The sequence below is a fragment of the Apium graveolens genome, chromosome 1, assembly GCF_009905375.1.
Source record: "Apium graveolens cultivar Ventura chromosome 1, ASM990537v1, whole genome shotgun sequence".
NCBI classification, from domain to species: Eukaryota; Viridiplantae; Streptophyta; class Magnoliopsida; order Apiales; family Apiaceae; genus Apium; species Apium graveolens.
In genome coordinates, this window is record NC_133647.1 from 49598629 (window position 1) to 49619959 (window position 21331).

General features: G+C 35.1%; 1 non-coding gene across 1 annotated transcript; it reads left to right on the top strand.

Moving 5' to 3' along the window:
* The first annotated feature begins 18362 nt into the window (after nt 1–18362).
* Nucleotides 18363–18469, top strand: LOC141681054 (small nucleolar RNA R71). Its single transcript, XR_012558502.1, has one exon. It is a non-coding gene; the product is annotated as a small nucleolar RNA R71 (small nucleolar RNA).
* The last annotated feature ends 2862 nt before the right edge of the window (nt 18470–21331 follow it).

Below are 21331 nucleotides of genomic sequence, written 5' to 3' on the forward strand. Positions count from 1 at the left end.
CGAAATACTTCCGGATTTTTGTCAATTTATATTGACTGATCCTCGGTCTAAAATATACACCTCATATTTACAACGCTACTCTCTAGCGTTATCGATTGAAATCAATCGATATGATAATTAACATATCATTAACATATACACCTCATATATACCAAAATCATTAACATATCGTATGAGATTATTTATCACAATTTGTAAAACTTCGTAATACAACGTCATGTAGATATAGCAATTATTTGAAAACAAACATAACACAACAACTTTATAAGGTAGGGTTTGAAAACTTGCATGGAGTCCAAGATATGTTTTCCAACTTTCTCTCGTTCCGGGTTTTCTAATCAACAAATATCATAACCTTAATCAATATTCCTAATCCCATTACGGACTTATAATTCTAATAAGTATAATACTTCATAATTTTCAATACTTGACCGACTCGAAATAAGTATCAATCCTTGGTCGAAACGGACGGTCAAAGGGGTCTTATAGAGTTCACTTTACCGAATGTTACTATTACGCGACTCGCACTCTAATATTTTTAATAAATCAAAAAATTCATATTTTAATACTAAACAACCTCAAGGAGGTTTTTGAGTGTTTTTAATATTTATCATAAAAGTTTCATTTTGAAATTATGAATTTAATAGGTAAAAAACATTTTAAAAGTTCGGTCAACTACGGAGTTTTACTATTCATACCGCTTTCACTAAAACATTGATTTCTCTCACACCGTTAACTCAATCGACGCACTGTTTTTGCATGCACAATCTAGAAAAATTTAGAACATATTTTTTTAAAATGATTTTCTGGGCAGAGGGTTAAAATCCCGAAGCAGCAGTTTTTACCACTAGGTTGTGCTAGGTATTCGTATTCTGCGCGACCTCGGCTCTGACATTTTTATAAAATCGACATATCAATATTTTCCCTTGAAAGTTTTATGGCAGTTTTTATACTCCATTTCTTACTCTCTTTAAAAATTTCATGATTTTTAAATACTTCTAAGTCGATCATTTATATTTCCAAAGTTTATAATTCGTAGCATTTTTTTATCGCGTAAATCGTTTTCACTAAAACAGACTTAACTTTTAAACCGTAAATCGAAATCAAAAGATTCAAGCGCCTAAACGATCCTTAAAAAAATCTCTATCATTATAAATTCTTATTTTTCTAGATAACATAGTTTAAAATTTCTGTATCGTTGCATAAAACTTAATGTCGTGATTCGATCGATTTATCGTCATTACGTTTACGATCTGTGTTTCATTTTCACTCTAATCTACTAATAGTTGAGCAAAAATCATCATACATCATCTTAATACTTAATAATCTCAAGAACATCAAGTTCTTGATGTCACAACATCAACCTTAGTATCTAACTAACTAATCATTCAAGAAATCAACATAAGAACACTCAACTCAACATCAATCACAAAATCCTTCCAAGAAATCTTTAAGAGTAAGAGTTTATACCCTCTTGAGTACAAGGGATGCCAGAACTATGTTTTCTAGGATTTATATGGCTTGGATGATACTTATAGTGGGTAGATCCTGTTAGGAAATGAATTACACACAAAGGGGGGTGAATGTGTTTTAGGTGTTTTTGTGCTTTTCTTGAAGTATTATGGTTTGAACAAAGTAAATGTAATCTTATAGTGATATGTGTTAGTACTGAAATTTAAAAAATCAGTAACAGTGAACAGAGATCTTTCAAAACTCACTTAATTTTATATTAAAATTAAGAATGTTTTGCTACAAAATTTCTAGGCTCTTTGTTGATAAAGAACTTAGTTTCTTCTCGAGAGGAAAAATAGATTTTCTTATCTAAATTGTTACCCTTAACAAAGGACCAGTGTTAACTTTATATTTCAGTTAACTACTGGTTTACACAGTGTATAATAAAACATGCTATTCACTTTAGTAAGTTTTCACTAATCATTTCCATTTTGGAAAAAGTATATCTTCCATTTCTGGCTTAGCATATCTTTGCACCCTGTGTTAACTTTGATCTTTCTTTGTCAGTTAATTGTCATCATTAAACTTGCACATCCTTCAAGCTGCTTTTAATAGTCTTGTCAATCCAGCTGGTTGGATTGTTTGTTGATTGTAAATCATGGATATTGAACTGGTCTGGAATTTGTACTTTAAGATTTTACCTCGAGATCTCAAGTTAGGCATATAGAGATCTTGACATCTCAATAAGTATATTGACTTATCGAGATCTCTAATTCTCCATAGTAGATTTGACTTGTTGAGGACTCTGAGTTCTCTATAAGAGAATTTAGCTTGTCGAGATCTCTCAGCTTCATGTGTTCACTTTGACTTATCGATATCTCTGAGATCTCTATTGACATCTTAACTTGTCAATATCTCAGAGATCTCTAGTGATATTTGACTTGTCGATATCTCTAGAGTTCTCTAGTGAAAAAATGACTTGTCGATATCTCCAATTTTCATGTCTTCAATTTGGCTTATCGATATCTCTGAGTTCTCTAGTAGCTTTCCTAACTTCTCGATAAGTCATTTGGAGTTCTCGAATAAAATCTCTATAACATTAAATCTGTGACTTGTAGAGATCTTGATTTAGAATATTTTTATCAAAAATATTTATTCAACTCCAAGCTTCTTCATAATTCTTCTGAGGCATGATCTTCTTGATCTTCTTCCAGATAGAATTCTTAGGCTTGATACTGTTTAAACAAAAAGACTCCATTCTGCTCTTTTATATTTTTACAGACTTTAAATGTTACAATACAAATTAAAAACTAAGATTACAATACAACTTACTTAGGGTTGTCAATTTGACATAGTCTTGTTAAAGTACAGGCATGTCTTGCACAATAATCTCCCCAAATTTATGAGAAGATTGCTTAACACAAATTCATGCCTGTTAACCAGACTAACCCCAAGTTAAGATGGAAACTAAAGTAGTTCCATGAAAATTTACAAAATTACAACTTTTATACATTAGAAGATTTACAAAGTTTAAGTAGTTACAAGCATCAGGTAAAGACTGTTTTTGCTTCTGTTACTTCTCTAAGGATATCCTTTAATCGTGTTAGATATATTTGAGATGTCATGTCTAATATGATTTGTGTTTAGTTTTCAGTACTTAATAACAGGACAAAATCAGGACTTACTGAAATCAGGACTTACTGGAAGTTAGGACTTAATATCAGAACTTAAGATCATATCAGAAATTAAGTGCGGGAAGACTTATAGATAAGGAAGGAAGCTAATTTACAGGAGAAGATCGAGACTAAAACAAAAGAAGATATTCATGGATAGAGTTAGAAGACTGGAAGACTTGTAGAAGATATCTGATTGATATATTTTAGGAGACAAAATTGTATTCAATATCAATTAGAAGTTATCTTGTAACTGTATTATATAAACACAGACTTAGGGTTTACAGTATATGTGTTGTCATTATCGAGAAGATTATACATTGTAACCTAGCAGCTCTTAGTGACATTTGTCCATCACTGAGAGAGAAAAAAAGTTCTTATTGTAATAGAGTTTATTCAATATACTTGATCTTTGTTATATACTTGTGTTAAATCGATTTGATTGTATAAACACTGTATTCAACCCCCTTCTACAGTGTTGTGTGACCTAAAAATTGGTATCAGAGCTTATCTTTTAACACACATACAGTAAAGATCCAAACAATCATGTCTGAAGAAGCACAAACTCCAATCAAGCCCACCAAAACTCAAGAAACTCAAAACACTCAAACCTACAGTCGATATGAGACTATTAGGGTTCCCATACTGAGACCTTCTGAGTATCCCATATGGAAAGTGAAGATGGCTATATTTCTGGAAGCTACAGATCCAGAATACCTTGACAGAATTAATGAAGGACCATATAAGCCTAAAAAGCTCTCTATTGTAGTTGTTGATCAACCAGCAAAGACCGTACCAAAGCAGAAAGGTGAGTACAAAGCTGAAGACATCTCATCTATTTCCAAGGATGCAAGGGTAAGGCATTTGCTGCATAGTGCCATTATTAATGTCATGTCAAACAGGGTAATTCATTGCAAGTCTATAAAGGAGATATGGGATGCTTTGGAGACAAGATGTCAGGGAACTGATGCAATCAAGAAGAACATGAGGACTATACTCACTCAAGAGTATGAGCACTTTGACTCAAAAGCTGAAGAGTCATTAACTGACTTATATGACAGGTTTTTCAAACTCTTGAATGATCTGTCGCTAGTGGACAAGTAATATGATCTTGAAGATTCAAATATAAAATTCCTTTTTAGCTCTTCCTGAAAATTGGGATTTAAAGTCTAAAACCATAAGAGACAACTATGACCTTACTGAAACTACTCTAGATGAAATTTATGGTATGCTCAAGACTTATGAACTTGAGATGGATCAAAGGAGCAAGAGGCATGGAAGAAAGTCAAGGACAGTTGCTCTTAAAGCTGAGGAGGAATCTCCTAAAGTTGTTACCTCAAAGAGGGGCAAAGGAAAGGCTCTCATCATAAAGTCTGATTCAGAGTCATCATATTCTGATGATGATGATTCAAAAACTGAAAGTTTACCTGAAATAGATGCTGATGAAGAGATGATGAAATTGTGTGCTCTTATGGTAAAGGGTATCACAAAGATAACCTATAAAAAATTCAGAAAAGGCAAGAAGTTTTCCAGGAAAAGTGGAAGTTCTGATAAGAAAGGTTTCAGAAAGTCTGAAGGCAAAAGAGGAAAGTCTAACAGAGGAAACAACTCAAATGTCAAATGCTACAACTGTGGTGAAAGAGGCCACATATCTCCTGACTGCAAGAAAGGAAAAAGTGACAAAGGCAAGGCACTTGTCACAAAGAAGAAAAGTTGGACAGACACTTCAGATTCTGAACATGAGGTGAACTATGCCCTGATGGAAAATACTGATAGCAGTTGTGAAACTGCTAAATTGAAGGTACCTCAAACAACTTATGCCTTTCATACTGATGATATTACTGAGTTGAGATTATATCTTAAAACCATGTTCATTAGTTATAGAGATCAGACTTTAACATGTGAAAGATTAACATCTAAAAATCTTGCTTATAAAAAGAGAAATGTTTATTTAGAAAAGGAGTTAGTTTTTCTTCATCAAACTAAAAAAGAAAAAGATGATGCTTTATATGTTAGAGATGAAGTGTTAAAATTGAATGAATCTCTAAAAGCTGATTTAGAAAAGGAAAGAGAGATTATCAGAACTTAGACTAACTCTGGCAGAACAACTCAGAATTTATTAAGTAGTGGAAACTGGAAAGAGGGCTTAGGTTATGGAGATGATAAAAGTGAAAAAGGAACTGAACAAATTGAGCCAATTATTGTTAAATAGACTGCTAAGCCAAAGTTAAATCCTGTTAAGTTTGTAGCAAAAACTGTAATGTCTGATCCTGAAAAGATGAAAGAGTCTGTGACAGAAGTTAAGGAAAAGTCAACTTCTGACAAATTAGAACAGGATAAACTAGCTGAAGTAAACATAGGCTTAATGACAAAGAAGCAGCTTAAGTATAAGCTGAAAGAAATTAGAAATGTCAACAAGGTAAAGGAAGCTAGGAAAAATAGGAATGGAAAGGAAGGTGTGAATAAAAGCAATAATTATATGCATGTTCTTAATGCTCCTAGAAAGAAATGTTATAACTGTGGAAACTCTAACCATCTTGCATCTTTTTGCAGGAAAAATAAATATATAAACTCTTTACCTCCTAGATCAGGAGTTAAGAGTCAGTCTGTTAGGTTTAAGCCACAAAATCCTTGTTTTCATTATGATAGTTTATGGCATTCCATTTATACTTGTAAGGAATATCATAGTTTGTACTATGATTATTATCAAATAAAACATTCTTTAAAGAAAGCTAGTATTATTTCTTCTAGTGTAAAGTCTGATGCAAAATCTGATATAAATTCAGATAAAAAGCATGTTAGCATAAACTCTGAAATTAAATTCGCTGCAAATGCTAACAAATTTAAAAAGGCCAAAGGATCCAAGCAAGTCTGGGTCCTTAAAACTAACCAATAGTGGTCTTTGTGATTGCAGGGCAACAGGAAAAACATCCTAGTACTGGATAATGGATGTTCAGGACATATGACTGGAAATAAAGATCAGACTTTGTGGAGAAAGCTGGCCCAGGAGTTTCTTATGGAGATGGCAACATGGGAAAAACTCTGGGATATGGAAATATTCATCTTGGGAATGTCATGATTGAAACAGTAGCTCTTGTCTTAAGACTTAAACACAATCTGCTAACTGTGAGTCAAATCTGTGACAGAGGTTATCATGTGGATTTCTTTGAAGAACACTGTGAAGTTATAAGCAATTCTACAAGAAAAGTGGTTCTGAAAGGTTACAGGCATGGTAACATTTAAGAAGCCAGACTTTCAACAAGTTCTGATGGTTCTACAATATGTCTGTTGAGTAGAGCATCAATTGCAGAAAGCTGGAATTGGCACAAAAGACTCTCTCATTTAAATTTCAACAACATAAATGAGCTTTTAAAGAAAGATCTTGTGAGAGGACTGCCAAAATCAGTATTTGCTCCTGATGGCCTTTGTGATTCATGTCAAAAGGCAAAACAAATAAAATCTTCTCTCAAGAGAAAAACTGAATCCTCAATTCTTGAGCCTTATCACCTACTACATGTTGATCTATTTGGTCCAGTCAATGTCATGTCTATTGTAAAGAAGAAATATGCTATGGTTATAGTGGATGAGTTCACAAGATACACTTGGGTGTATTTCTTGCACAAGAAGAATGAAACTGCATCTACTCTAACTGATCATGTTCGACAGCTGGATAAGTTGGTCAAAGATTCTGTTAAAATCATAAGAAGTGATAATGGCACTGAGTTCAAGATTTCAATCATGGAAGAGTTCTGCAAAGAGCATGGAATTAAGCAGAAATTTTCTGCACCTGGAACTCCACAGCAAAATGGAGTTGTAGAAAGAAAGAACAGGACTCTCATTGAAGCTGCACGAACTATGCTTGAAGAAGCAAAGCTACCAACCTATTTTTGGGCTGAAGCTGTGCAGACTGCTTGTTTTACACAGAATGCTACACTAATAAACAAGCATGGAAAAACACCATATGAGATGGTGAAGAAAAAGAAGCCAAATCTGAAATACTTTCATGTATTTGGTTGTAAGTGTTTTGTTCTTAAGACTCATCCTGAACAGCTGTAAAAATTTGATCTAAAAGCTGATGAAGGAATTTTTTTTGGATATCCACTTTCCATAAAAGCCTTCAGAGTCTACAATTTAAGAACAAGGGTTGTCATAGAATCTATCAATGTATCTTTTGATGATAAGAAGATTACTGGACTTGAAGATTTCAATGATCATGATCAGCTAAGATTTGAAAATGAAGATTTAAATTCTGATTCTGTAAATTCTGATGACTTAAACTCTGATCTTGTAAGTTCTAACGGGTTAAGTTCTGATGTCATTGAAACCGTGGTAACAACTCCAAAGGAAAATGCACCTGTCCAGGGGGAGCAAGCTGAAGATCCTACCACAACTCAAGACTCTCAAGAAACATCAGAACCTATCACTGGCTCTTCAAGTTCTGATTCATCAAGTTATGATGAGCCAAGTTTTGATAATTCTGGAAATTCTGATACTTCAAATCCTGAAGAATCAAACTCAAATTCTGAAGTCTCAGAGAGCATAACTACAGGGGGAGCATCAAAAAATGCTGATGGAGACATCATGGATCATGGGGGAGGATCCAGTTCTAGAAATCAACTTCCATCTGCAAGGAAGTGGACCAAATCACATACACCTGACTTAATAATTGGAGATCCTGAAGCAGGTGTCAGAACTAGAACTGTAACATCAAATGAATGTCTCTATCATTCTTTTATATTTCAGACTGAACCAAAGAAAGTGGAAGAAGCTCTTCAAGATGCTGATTGGGTGCAAGTAATGCAGGAAGAGTTAAATGAATTTGAAAGAAATAAAGTCTGGACCCTAGTGCCAAGGCCAAAGAACAAATCCATTGTTTGCACAAAATGGGTGTTCAGAAACAAAACTGACAGTGATGGAATGATTACAAGGAACAAGGCAAGGCTGGTTGCTAAAGGCTACTCTCAACAGGAGGGTATTGATTATGATAAAACATTTGCACCAGTTGCTAGATTGGAAGCCATAAGAATCTTTTTGGCTTATGCTGCTCACAAAAAGCTTAAAGTCTTTCAAATAGATGTGAAAAGTACTTTTCTCAATGGAGAATTGGAAGAAGAGGTATATGTTGAACAACCTCCAGGCTTTATAGATTCAAAATTTCCAAATCATGTCTACAGGCTTGACAAAGCACTTTATGGCCTTAAGCAAGCTCCTAGAGCATGGTATGAGACTTTAGCTCAACTCCTTCTAGAAAGTGGATTTCACAGAGGTACAATTGATAAAACACTGTTCTACCTCAACCATGGAAAGGACTTACTTTTGGTATAGATATATGTTGATGATATCATATTTGGTTCTACAAATGCCAAACTCTGTGAAAGGTTTGCAAAGCTAATGCAGTCAAAATATCAAATGAGTATGATGGGAAAACTTAGTTACTTTCTGGGACTTCAAGTCAAGCAAAATAAAGAAGGCACTTCTATCCGTTAATCCAAGTACACCAGAAATTTACTCAAGAAATTTGGAATGCAAGACAGTTCAACTGCATCCACTCCCATGGCCACTGCAACCAAGTTAGATAAAGATACTGGTTCATCAGTAGATTTTAATAACTACAGAGGTATGATTGGCTCTTTACTCTATTTAACTGCAAGTAGACCTAATATCATGTATGCTACCTGTCTTTGTGCAAGATTTCAGGCTGATCCAAGAGAACCTCATCTAATAGATGTGAAAAGAATTTTCAAGTACCTCAAGGGTACAGTTAATCTAGGATTGTGGTATCCCAGAGAATCAGATTTTAAGCTAATAGGTTACTCAGATGCAGATTTTGCTAGATGCAAAATAAACAGGAAAAGCACTAGTTGAAGCTGCCAATTTCTTGGAGGCAGATTGGTTTCTTGGTTTGAAAAGAAACATAAATAAATTTCCACATCAACTGCAGAAGCAGAATATATTGCTGCAGGAAGCTGTTGTGCATAGATTCTTTGGATGAAGAATCAATTACCGGATTATGGGTTAGAATTTTCTAAAATACCTATTTACTGTGATAATCAAAGTGCTATTACTATGACAGGTAATCCAGTTCAACACTCAATGACAAAGCACATCATCATTAGGTACCATTTCCTAAGGGAACACGTGATGGAAGGTACAGTGGAATTGCATTTTGTTCCAACAGATCAACAACTAGCAAATATCTTCACAAAACTACTATGTGAAGCTACTTTTACAAGATTGGTAAATGAACTTGGAATGGTTTTAGGTTCTTTCTCTAAATCTGCTTAGTTTTTGTTCTCATGCATCAGACTTTATGATCAGTGTTTACAGATTGTCTTATCTTCATGTAATATGTGCTTAAATTAAAATACATTAAATGCTGATTGTTATATGATGTGGATCTATATACTCTGATAGTGATTTGAATGTTCAGTGACTATTCAATCCAATGAGGATTACTATGCTAGATGCTGACCTAGTAATCTTTAACATACTAGAAATCCCATGTTTAAACTAGTTGTTTATGTGGAAATTCATTAACACAAGCAAATTCTGATTTTGATCTTAGTCAAATTTACTTTGTATATCTTATTACTAAGTCACAAACTAGATTCTTGCTTCTTATCTGTCAAATTCTGATCAGTAAATCTTAAGGATGAACCACATGCTTGATAAGCCTCACTTAAAAGAAAAGAAAAAAAAAGAAAAGAAAATTGAAGTCAGGTACTCCTTTGAGATCTAGAGTAAAAATGCGAAAGGGAAGACCCAAGTGCATTGCTGGTATTAAGTTATATGCATTAGAAAAGCAAATAAATTTTTCTTGGTGACTTTTTACATTCTCTGATTACTGGAGAAATACTCTGATAATAGCATAAATTCTGATAAGCAGTTGTGACTCACTTACACTGAGAAGCCACTGTAAAAAGGAATTTCAAAAGATGCATAAAATGAGCTCAAACAGTTGAGGTGGATTCTTGCATAAATTTATTCAATAGTAGACTTCATTATTAATAACAGATTTTAAGCACTTTTCTCAGTTATGCCTTATTTCTAAGATATACTGAAGTTTATCAGACTTTAATCTTTATCTGATATTCTGCTAATGCACACACTCCCACTCCATATGAATAATGAAAATTACAGTGGTGATTAAGTTGTTTTTGACAAACAGTTAAGTGTCATTTGCATAAATTTTGAGGATAAGTTCTGATGGAAGTTCTGATGATTAAACTCTGAAGAAACAAGTCATTATTTGTATGAAGAATCACAGTAAAAAACATTCACTTTTTGAGTACAGAAGCCATGTTCTGATGACTGTTAAAATCTGCTAATAGTCAAGTTCTGATAATAAATTCTGATGGAAACTCTGATGCTTACGTGGAATTATTTATTTACTTGACGTATTTGTGGTAAATACTGGAACTATCATATTTTATCAGAATATATTTAAGTGAGATACAAACAGTCATAATCATTTGGGTAAGTGGTAAACGTGTTTGTCTTGAAAAACTGCATGTGCACAGTAATTATTACTTATTTCCCGTGCCCACCAACTCCTGCTTTAACTATTTACTGTTCACATATTTCCAGGTGTAAACTGTCTTCCATACTTCACATGGGTTGTATAAATAAGAAAGTTAAAAGATTTTACAATCTTTTACCTACTTCTCTCATTCTCTTATCTCTCTTATTTTCTCTCACCCACTAATATTCTCTGAAGCTCTTTTTCATACAGACATTTTATCAAACACATTGCAAACACTCTTTTTCTCATTTGATTTTTAACAGAAATGGCACCAAAAGATTTGATTTTCAATGGAGCTAAGTTTGTTCCTAACAATTACTTAGCCATTCTCAGCCAGGATGAAGCCCCATCAAATCTTCATTTCATCCAGGATTTCCTTGCTAACTGCGAGATTGGGTATGCACTGACCCAACATCAATATCCCTCAGGAACTCAAGTTCTGGAGTTTTGGAGGTCAAGAGTTTATGATGATGGTGGTGCTAATGGGTCCCCTAGTATTATCTTCACAACAGGGGAGAATGAACATGTGGTGTGTGGCCACAGTTCGACAAGCACTCCAACTGCCAGAAAACTGCAATTATTCAACAGTTGAGGAGCCAGCTCTTCAACAGCTAATGGCTAATCTGGGCTATGAAAAGACATTGGCAAAGCTGGGTCAATTGAAGAGACCTCACATAAGGAAGGAATGGAGTTTCTTCTTTGACTACATCACAAGAGCCTTTGCCAACAAGTGCTCAAATTTTGATGCAATTCCAATCCTTAATCAGCAAATTAGGTATGCTCTAATTACTCAATCTCATTTTGATTATGCTACTGTTGTTCTAGGATTCATACGTGATAGGATGATAGAAGATAGGAATACAGCCTATTTTTCTAGATTCGGTCAGCTTATTTACAGTTTCTGTTGCTCAGATGCACCTCAATTAGCAAGTGAGTTGATCTTACCATTTAAACTTGCTAAAAGAGCATTTACTGACTTATTATCTACTGATAATAAGAAAACTATTTTGAGACCCCTCCAAATTCCACAATCTATCAAACAGTTTTTAGTAAACTCTGATCCAGTCACATACACCTCCACATAAACTGATGTCCAACCATCCCAACCTTCATCAGCTCCTCCAACCAATACACAATAAACCACCTCTCAACCTTAACCAACTCAACCCACAATCAGAACTTACTTCCAACCATCAGCTCAATCCCAATAAAAACAACAACCATCAGCACATACCATCAGACCTTCATCCTCTAGGCCAAAAAGGGAAAAGTATGTTCCTTAACCTCCACAAAAGAGATGAAAGATGATTCTCAGGGATGAGTCTGATAGTGAAGAGGAGCCGGTACAGGTTCATGCATCAGAACCTGTGACTGTTGAAGCTGAAACTGTGGTTTTTCAGAAAGTAATTGAAGCTAAAGGGTCAACCCATCAGGTAAATGCTGAAGCTCAAAGTTCTGATACTTTGAAGAGAAAGAGATCTGTAAGTTCTGATGTTGCTGAAGAAACTCCTTCTCTATCAAGGAGATTGAAGAAAATGAGGGCTAAGAGGCATTTGGCTAAGCCTCCATTAGAAGATATTGAAGAAGCTGAGGAAGGGGATCATGAATCTCTGATCTCAAAAGAGCCAATTATCATTAAAGCCCTTCCAGAACCAAAAGACACTGTTCAGGATACAGTGGTTACACCTCTTGTCTCTCCTCTTCATGAAGATGTTACAGTTGAAGATTCAGGCTTAAGTCCTGAAATTGACATCAATAGGCTGCACATTCCTACTATTCTTTATTTGGAAGCTCCTACAGCAACTCAGCCATCTCAAGCCAATCCAATCTTAAATGCTGAGATACCATCTAACCAATAACACATATTCTGGAGATAAATTCTGATGCTTAGAATTTAGATGAAGTTGTTCCTGAATCTCCAGTTGCTTCCCACACTCTAGTGCTGTCAGAACATACTGAGTCTTCTTCAAGTTCTGAAGACAGTGTTTCTGTTGATACTCCAGCTCCCATTTCTGCAAAAGGAAGCATTGGTTAAGAAGTTTTTTGAGCAAGCTGCACCGGTTCCTTGAGAAGAAACTCACAGGGGAGTTGAGCGGACCAAGAAGTGGAATGAAACTGATTTCATTCCAAGCTCCAAAGTATTGCAAGACCACATTGCTAAGCCTGATGAGCTGATGACTAGTACTGATTTCAACACTCAACTTAAAATCACAGCTCTAACTACCAAAAGCCTTCAAGGTCTACAATCTGAAACTCAAGCAAAGGTTGATAAACTACAAGAATCAGCTAATAAGCTAGATATGCAGATCAAGCTTGACAAGACAAGGATTATCATACCTACTCTTGAGAAGCAATTGAGAAATTACTAGAGAAGGAACATGCCCAAATCACTGAGGTCCTGCAAAATCAAGCTTCTCAAAAAGCTCAATTGGATGAAATCCAATCTTCAGTTGAACTTCTTCTCTCTCTCCTACTACCCGATGATGCCAAAAAGGGGGAGAAGATAGTTAAGTCCAAATGCTCAAATGATCAGATAGTGAAGAAGAAGGATGACAAAGGTGATGACCAGGGAAACTCTGATAAGAGTAGAGTTCATGGAATAGAGCAAAGCAGCAAGGTTTCTTCTAGGAAACTAATTACTGATGCAAGCAGATCTTCTATTCAAAAGAAGATAACTTCTGATGCTTCTAAAACTCAAAATCTGATAGCAAGTGCTGATACTCAAAATCTGATATCAAGTTCTGATGAGCAAAGTCTGATGACAAAGCTTGATGTTCTGATAGAAGGTTGAAGTCAAGATCCATAAAAGTTTATGCAAACTCTGAAGCTCAAGGGAAAGCAGACTACTGTCTACTACAAGGATCCCAAAATTCAGACACTTGATGAGGAAATTGCTAGAAGATTATTTCTGAAGCATAATCCTGGAATGGATTTAGAAAATCTCAAGGAGGAAGAAGCTAGATTTAAAGCTGAAAAGACAAATCTAAAGCCAAAAGCTTCTGTTGCAAAGAAACCTCCAAGGCCTATGGAAAAAGGCATTGTGATGAAGGAAAAGTCAAATACTGAGGCATTAAAACCCAAAACAAGATCACAATTTGAGATTGATCCCAAAGACAAAGGAAAGGGAAAAGTTGATTAACCAACCAAGCCACTGGAGATGAAAATTCCTTAAATCCTGATGAAACTAGTGTGCAAAATGGTTCAAGTTACTGATGATACTTTTGATGAAGATAAAGATGTTCAAACTCTGAAAAGAAGGAAGATTAATGAAGAATCAAAGACAACCTCTGACAAGGCTCAAGTTGTTCAGAGTGAAGAACAGCAAGCTATAACAGAAACAACAAGTTCTGATAAAGTCATCAAGACATCAACCTCTGATAGTGCTCAAGTTGATTTAGACAAGATGGAAGTAGCTGACAAAAAGAAACTTCTTTGGAAAAATGTCAAACCATCAGATCCAAAGAAAAGCCAATTGTTATCTGATTTCATGACTGTTGGATTGAAAGCCAGAAAAGCAAGAGTCAGAGCAGGTTTAGGTTCTGATGAAGCTAAGATAAAAACAGGAGTTGAAGTGCTTACTAGAGATCCATTTCTATTAACTGACCAACCTCTTGAAGATGTTACACAGAAACACCTTGATAAGGTTATCTCTGTTCAAGTGGTACTGGATGCTCATGACAAGCACAATGTCAAGGAAAATCTGATTCTATTTCTTGAAGATGGAAGGATATATCAGATGTCAGAATCAGATGTGCTGAACAAATCTTTGAAAGAACTTCAATTCTTTCATTACCTTTTAGAGGTAAAGTCTGATATTACCAAGAGATGATCAAATTTCATACTTTAGACCATAAGAGATAAAGCTAGAATTTCTGGTTCAAGGGTTACAGAATTCATTCCTAATATTGTTGAAGATGATGGAAGTGAAATTTCAATGAAGAAGGATTCTGCTAAGCTTGAAGTGATATCGAAAGAGAAATGTCTATGCTACAATGAAGATTCTTCTCATCCTAGGGTAATAAGACTGAATGATGGTTTAGAAAGAAACCATATCTCTGCTTTAAGGACTGCAATCTACCAGATTGGAAGTCAGATTGAAGAGATGAAGCAAGTCAAGACTACAATAGCTCAAGTCTTGAGGATTAAAGAAGAAAAGCTGATATCAAGCTTTGTCAAGAATCATTTTGGATTCAGATTGACTCAGTGAGATTGGTAAAAGCTACATGGACTGTAAGTTGTAGTTAGTTATCTAGTTAAACTCTTTTTGCATTTGTACTTAAATGTTTTTGACATCATCAAATTTATTAACTTGTATATTTTACATAATTTACAAGTTGGGGGAGATTGTTAGATATATTTGAGATGTCATGTCTAATATGATTTCTGTTTAGTTTTCAGAACTTAACAACAGGACAAATCAGGACTTACTGAAATCAGGACTTACTGGAAGTCAGAACTTAATATCAGAACTTAAGGTCTTATGAGAACTTAAGTGCGGGAAGACTTACAGATAAGGAAGGAAGCTGATTTACAGGAGAAGATCGAGACTAAAACAAAAGAAGATATGCATGGAAAGAGTTAGAAGACTGGAAGACTTGTAGAAGATATCTAATTGATATATTTTAGGAGACAAAATTGTATTCCATATCAATTAGAAGTTATCTTGTAACTGTGTACTATATAAACACAGACTTACGGTTTACACTATATGTTATATCATTATCGAGAAGATTATACATTGTAACCTAGTAGCTCTTAGTGATATTTGTTCATCACTGAGAGAGAACAACAGTTCTTATTGTAACAGAGTTCATTCAATATACTTGATCTTTGTTACATACTTGTGTTAAATCGATTTGATTGTATAAACACTGTATTCAACCCCCTTCTAAAGTGTTGTGTGACCTAACAAAATTAACATGAATTTCAAGTTCTTCTACAATAGGTGTCCTACTTAGAGCTTCTATAAGTTTGATTCTGTCTGCTTTTGGATAAACACTACTTAGTAAATCAATTCTAAATTTAGAAGCTTTGATGTTTATAAAATTCCCATCATTAGATATTCTGCTCATTCCGTTTGCTTTCAGTTCTTCTGACATTTTTATGAACATTTTAATTTCCTCATCACACTTTCTCTTTCTTTCCTCATATTCAGCTTCATTCCTTGTTCTTCTTTCCTCTCTTACAATAAACCACTCAGCCAGAATTGATCTCCATGCTCTTGTAGCAAAATCCTTATCATTTAGCAAGCTTATCACTCTCTTAATTTATGTGGGAGAGTGTGAATCCATTAAAGTGCAGCCAAGGAAGGTGAAGGACCCGTCTTCATAGTAAATTCTACCTTCCCTTAGAGATACAACCCAGACTCTAACTATTTCCTCAACAAGTTGTTGGAAATACTCTTCATTTGAGATGCACCAATTCAAAGGTAGAAAGTCAGTTTGCTTGAAACAATTCCAGATGGCCCTTTCAGTGACTTCTACTTTTTCTGTAGGCTTGGCTTTCTTAGGTTTCCTCCCAACAGACTGTTAGTGATTCGAGCATAAAAATGCAACGGAAAAAAAAATTCGAATCCCTACCGCAAGATCTATGTATAATGAATAGATAATTACGGAGAATAGATGTTTTACCTTAAGAAGCTTTACATTAATGGAAATATGGAGGTCTTGAATGATCACCATGTAGCCCGTTGTTGGAACGATCTACGCCTTAAAGGTATCCACACGAATGATCGCCCGGAGGATGGGTGTGTACTAGCATGTTCTTGAGGTCACCTTCTTGCTCTCTCTATCTCTCTTCCAGCTGCTAGGGTTTGTGTTTTATCAAATAAAACGTGTAACCATAATTCTATTAGAAAAAGATATTATATAGGCAAGAGTTAATGGGCCTCCAACCCTAAACTAAATTTTAGAGTTGTTATTACTATTAAATTCAAAATTCTAATTATTGTATTATTAAGTCCCACTTAATCATCCAATAACTTAATTTCGGATATAATATTAAATTCAAACTTCCTATTTAATTAATTAAATCACACTTAATTAATAACAAATAATTCAAATTACTTAAATTTAATTTAAATTCGAATTTAAATTAAATAATCCTCCAATCATTCTTTGTGCGACCCTTTAGGTTATTATTACGTTGACAACAATTTTAAATCTAATTTAAAATCATAAACAATGAGCGACATCTAGTAATACATCATTATTACAAAAGTAATAATAATCAAATCAGTGATCAATTAAACCTTTCTTGAATAATATATAATATAATCCTTTTAGCCTTATATTATACATCAAACTCGAGGCATGCATTGTGTCATCCTCTGTTAACGTTCAATCCTTCTTTCCTTGATCAATGAGTAAACTATTAAACAAATCAATATTTGAGCACGACCATGCATTTTATAGTCTTACTCAATCAAGAGGCCAATAATATCACTCCTTTAATAAAGGAGGGCTAAATCCCGTCTAGATCATTCATATTTCTCATACGATTCATAATGTACCCAATGTCTACTTTTATTATTACCCGGTCAAGGATAACTTTCAATAATATCAAAGAATATTAATTCTCGTATAGAAATATAATGATTTCAGGTCAAAGGACCAATACATAATTATCACTGTGAGATTAACTTATGACACTATAAACATGTAGTATCGCAGAACGGGTCAATCCAGCACCATGTATTTAATACATGTGCCTGTGTTTTGACTTTAGTATCACCATACCTATGATCAATGAGATGTGATCATCAACCAATACACACACTAGTCTCAATGTATTTATTATCGTCCCTCAACAATAATACTTGACTAAGGACCTTTAGGAATATCAATACTATTCTCATAATCTCATTTCTAAGTCATGTACTTAGAGATATAGATTTACATATCAGATTCCAAGGACATCTATTAATCTAACATCTTATCGCAGAAAATAGAGATATAATAAATTACTAAAGAATAATCCATATAATCATAATTAATAATCCAAATGTTTCATAATATAAACATAATAGTGTTGTCTCTAGGGCACAAACACTAACACAGACTTGTAATTGATTTTTAGTGAAGGCTTGGCTAGAGGTAAGTTTGTGATTTTCTTTAGAGATGTTTGGTGTTTTTAGGAATTTGTTTGTTGTTTGTTTGTATAGAAATTTTGGCTTAGAAGTTAGAGGTGGTTTGATGATTGAGGTTGTTGGCATAGAAGATTGAGCTAGAGGTTGAGCTATAGTTGTTTGGATTTTTAGGGTTTGTTGTGGTTTTGAGCCATCATGTCTCTTCTTGCTTCTTCTCTAACCATTTTTCTCTTGAGCTTGTTGTTGTGATTTTTGAAAGTTGTTCACAAATTGAGTTGATTCGCTAGGAATAACACACTGCTCAATTTCATGTGCTCTCGCACAAAGTTCACAAATGCTAGTAATCTGATTAACTCCATAATTTGCCAAAGAGTCCACTTTCATCGTCAAAGCTTGTAGTTGAGAAACTATAGTAGTAGCTTGATCCACTTCTAGAATTCCTGCTACCTTTCCTTGCAACATTCTTTGTGTAGGATTCTGGTATTCATTGGCTGCCATTAGCTCAATCAACTCATAAGCTTCATTGTAGCTTTTAGCCTATAAGGCTCCACCAAATGCTGCATCGAGCATAGGTCTAGAATGTGCTCCTAGACCATTGTAGAAATAATTTATGATCATCCAATCAGGTATGCCGTGGTGTGGGCACTTCCTTAGCATCTCTTTGTATCGATCCTCAGCCTCACATAGAGATTCACCAGTTTGCTGAGCAAAATGAGTAATCACATTCCTGATTGCAGCAGTCTTCTCCAAAGGAAAGAATTTAGTGAGAAAATTTTGAGCAAGGTCCTCCCATTTGGTGATAGACCCCGGTGGTAGAGAATGTAACCAACACTTTGCTTTTTCCCTCAAAGAGAATGGGAATAGTCGCAGCTTAGTGGCATCTTCAGACACATCGTTCAACTTGAAAGTGTCACATATCTCGATGAAATCCTTGATGTGCATGTTTGGGTCTTCAGTAGGATTACCCCCAAACTGAACTGAGTTTTCTATCATCTGAATCGTGCTCGACTTGATCTCAAAAGTGTTCGCCTTGATGGCTGGCCTGATGATGCTTGACTGAATGTCATTGATTTTAGGCTTAGAAAAGTCCATCAAATCCTTAGAATTATCTGCCTGATCCTCCATCTCTAATAAAGGTGGTTCATTCAATTTCTTGTCTTCAACTACTTTCTGTTCATCCTCAAAATCTTCCCTACGATCCGCTACAACTTGTTCCTAGTCTTTTTTCATAATTCTCCTACGAATTTGTGAACGCATTTACATAAACGATCGCTAGATTACCTGAAATACAACAAGAAAAAGGAGTATGTAAGTAACAATGTCCGAGTCAATGAACTTTAATGATCACTGATGACAAATACATAAACTAAAAGTTAACACTGCAGTCCCCGGCAGCGGCGCCAAAAACTTGTTAGAGCTAAACATGCGCTAATAATTCACGCAAGTATACCGTTCGCAAGTAATATAGAACCTTTTCTAGTTCGTTCCCACAGAGACCGGCATTGGTTAACTATGTAATTTATGCACCTGTGCACCGATGATATGGCTATTATTCAATGCTAAGACGATAACAATTTTGGGTTGTTTATACTACTAATTAAACTAATGATTATAACTAAGAGAGTAAAGAGAGTTGTATATTATATGAGACAAACATGGGATTCTAACTTCATTAAATACTTCATTCAATAGCCTTATTGTTCTTAACCTTATCATGCAATGGTGATGACACTAATCAGATAACCCGAAACTGCTAATCAACAACTTTCAGTGCACGAATAACATACTACCGGACATCATCAGCTCTTTGCTAACACGCCTCCTTCTTGGGGCCACTTCATCATCTGAAGATTCAGAGTCTCTCTCAGTGTAAGGACTAGAAAATTCCAGATCCTCAGGGATAGGAGCCAAACCTTATATATAGGGGGGCGATCGCCCTCGTGCTTCACTCCACACAGTATGTCCACTTCCTCCAACCTCGGGGTAAAGGGGCATCCCATATGGGGGGTTAGTAGTCACAACAGTTGAATACTCATACCCAATGGGTCAGGAATTCACAGGTGCATGTAGTTGTGGAACTTGGGGATTCGTACCTTGAGTAGCTGAGGGAATCATCCCTTGTGGCTGAGGTTCTGTTTCCCCTATCTGGGCTTCTCCTTGGATGGTTGTGTAAGTTGAATGAGGAGGTACCTCCACGGTTGACGAAATCACTTGGGTTGTCCCCGCTGGTGTTCCTCCTTCAAGGGCTCTAATTGTTCTCCGATCAAGCCTTAATACTAACAATGCTTCAATAAAACTTAATGAAATCATAAAATCAAAGCTAGGGTTTGAAGTTGATACCTTCCTTGGTAGGTGTTAAGTTTCTAGGAAGCCTTAGAGAGCCTTAATATAACCTCCTATAAGCTTGATCTTTCCAAAGAAATCAAGAACACAAAGTTAGGTTTTGAAGTTTCTAAAAGTCCGATTTACAGAACTGTAAAAATGAGGGTATTACCATACTTATTTGGACGAGACTTGTGAATAAGAGTTGTAGGCCATCTCAAAACTTTCCAAGGAGCTATAGAACATAACATTTGAGTGAGTATTGAAGGGGATATGGTAGTTTTAAGTTGCTGCTCTGGTTTTGGCCGAGAGCAAGGGAAGAAAAAGTGAAGTAAAAATGTTTCTAGTTTGATTAAATGATTTGTGTGGTGCTTAGCTTGGTTACTTCCTTTTGTTGTTAATTAGATTGTTACCATGGTAAAAATTGTGTGGCTCACAATCAACCAACCAATCCCTACATTTGTCATGCTTATGTCATCATGCCTATATCATCTTTCTCATGTCATCCTCTTACACTTGTCTTCTTCTTGTTGGTGTGATGACATCATCATCCACTAACCTTTTTGATTAACCCCTAATTACTTGGCTAATGACCGCTTATCTGTTATACGGTTTGCTTAACTTTCGTTCTCGTTTATCGTTTGAGGGATCATACCTGGGATCTTATTACTTAGGTACCCCTAAACCTTTCTCAATATTTTATATTCCTTTTATGATCCTCTCTAAAAATCCTTGAATTTAAATCATTTTTATCATGTTACCTTATACTCAATTCTTTCGGTATCTGGTGGATTTTCGGGAAAAATCAAAGTGTTCGGATTTGGATTCTAACGATCTATACATACACTTATATACCATATAGAGTACTAATAAGACCTCAGAATATCAATAAAAGAACTGCTACATTGTGTGGCATGAAAAGTTTTCTTATTCAGCATAATCAGCAAAATCACTATTCATAAGATTTACAAAAAGTCCAAATTTTTTGGGGTTATTACAGTCTCCCCTCCTTAAAAGGATTTCGTCCCAGAATCAGATAGAAAATGAATAGGGATACTTTCTTAGCATTGCACTTTCTAACTCTCAAGTCAATTTTCCCACATTGTGGTTCTGCCACAAACCCTAACTAGCATGACAACCCTTCTTCTAAGCACTTGTCCATTTTTGGTCTATAACCCTTCCTGGTTGCTCCATATAGGTTACGTCTGGTTGCATGTCTATGCGCTCATATGCCCCTATTTGTCTAGCATCCGGATTAAACTTCCTTAACATTGA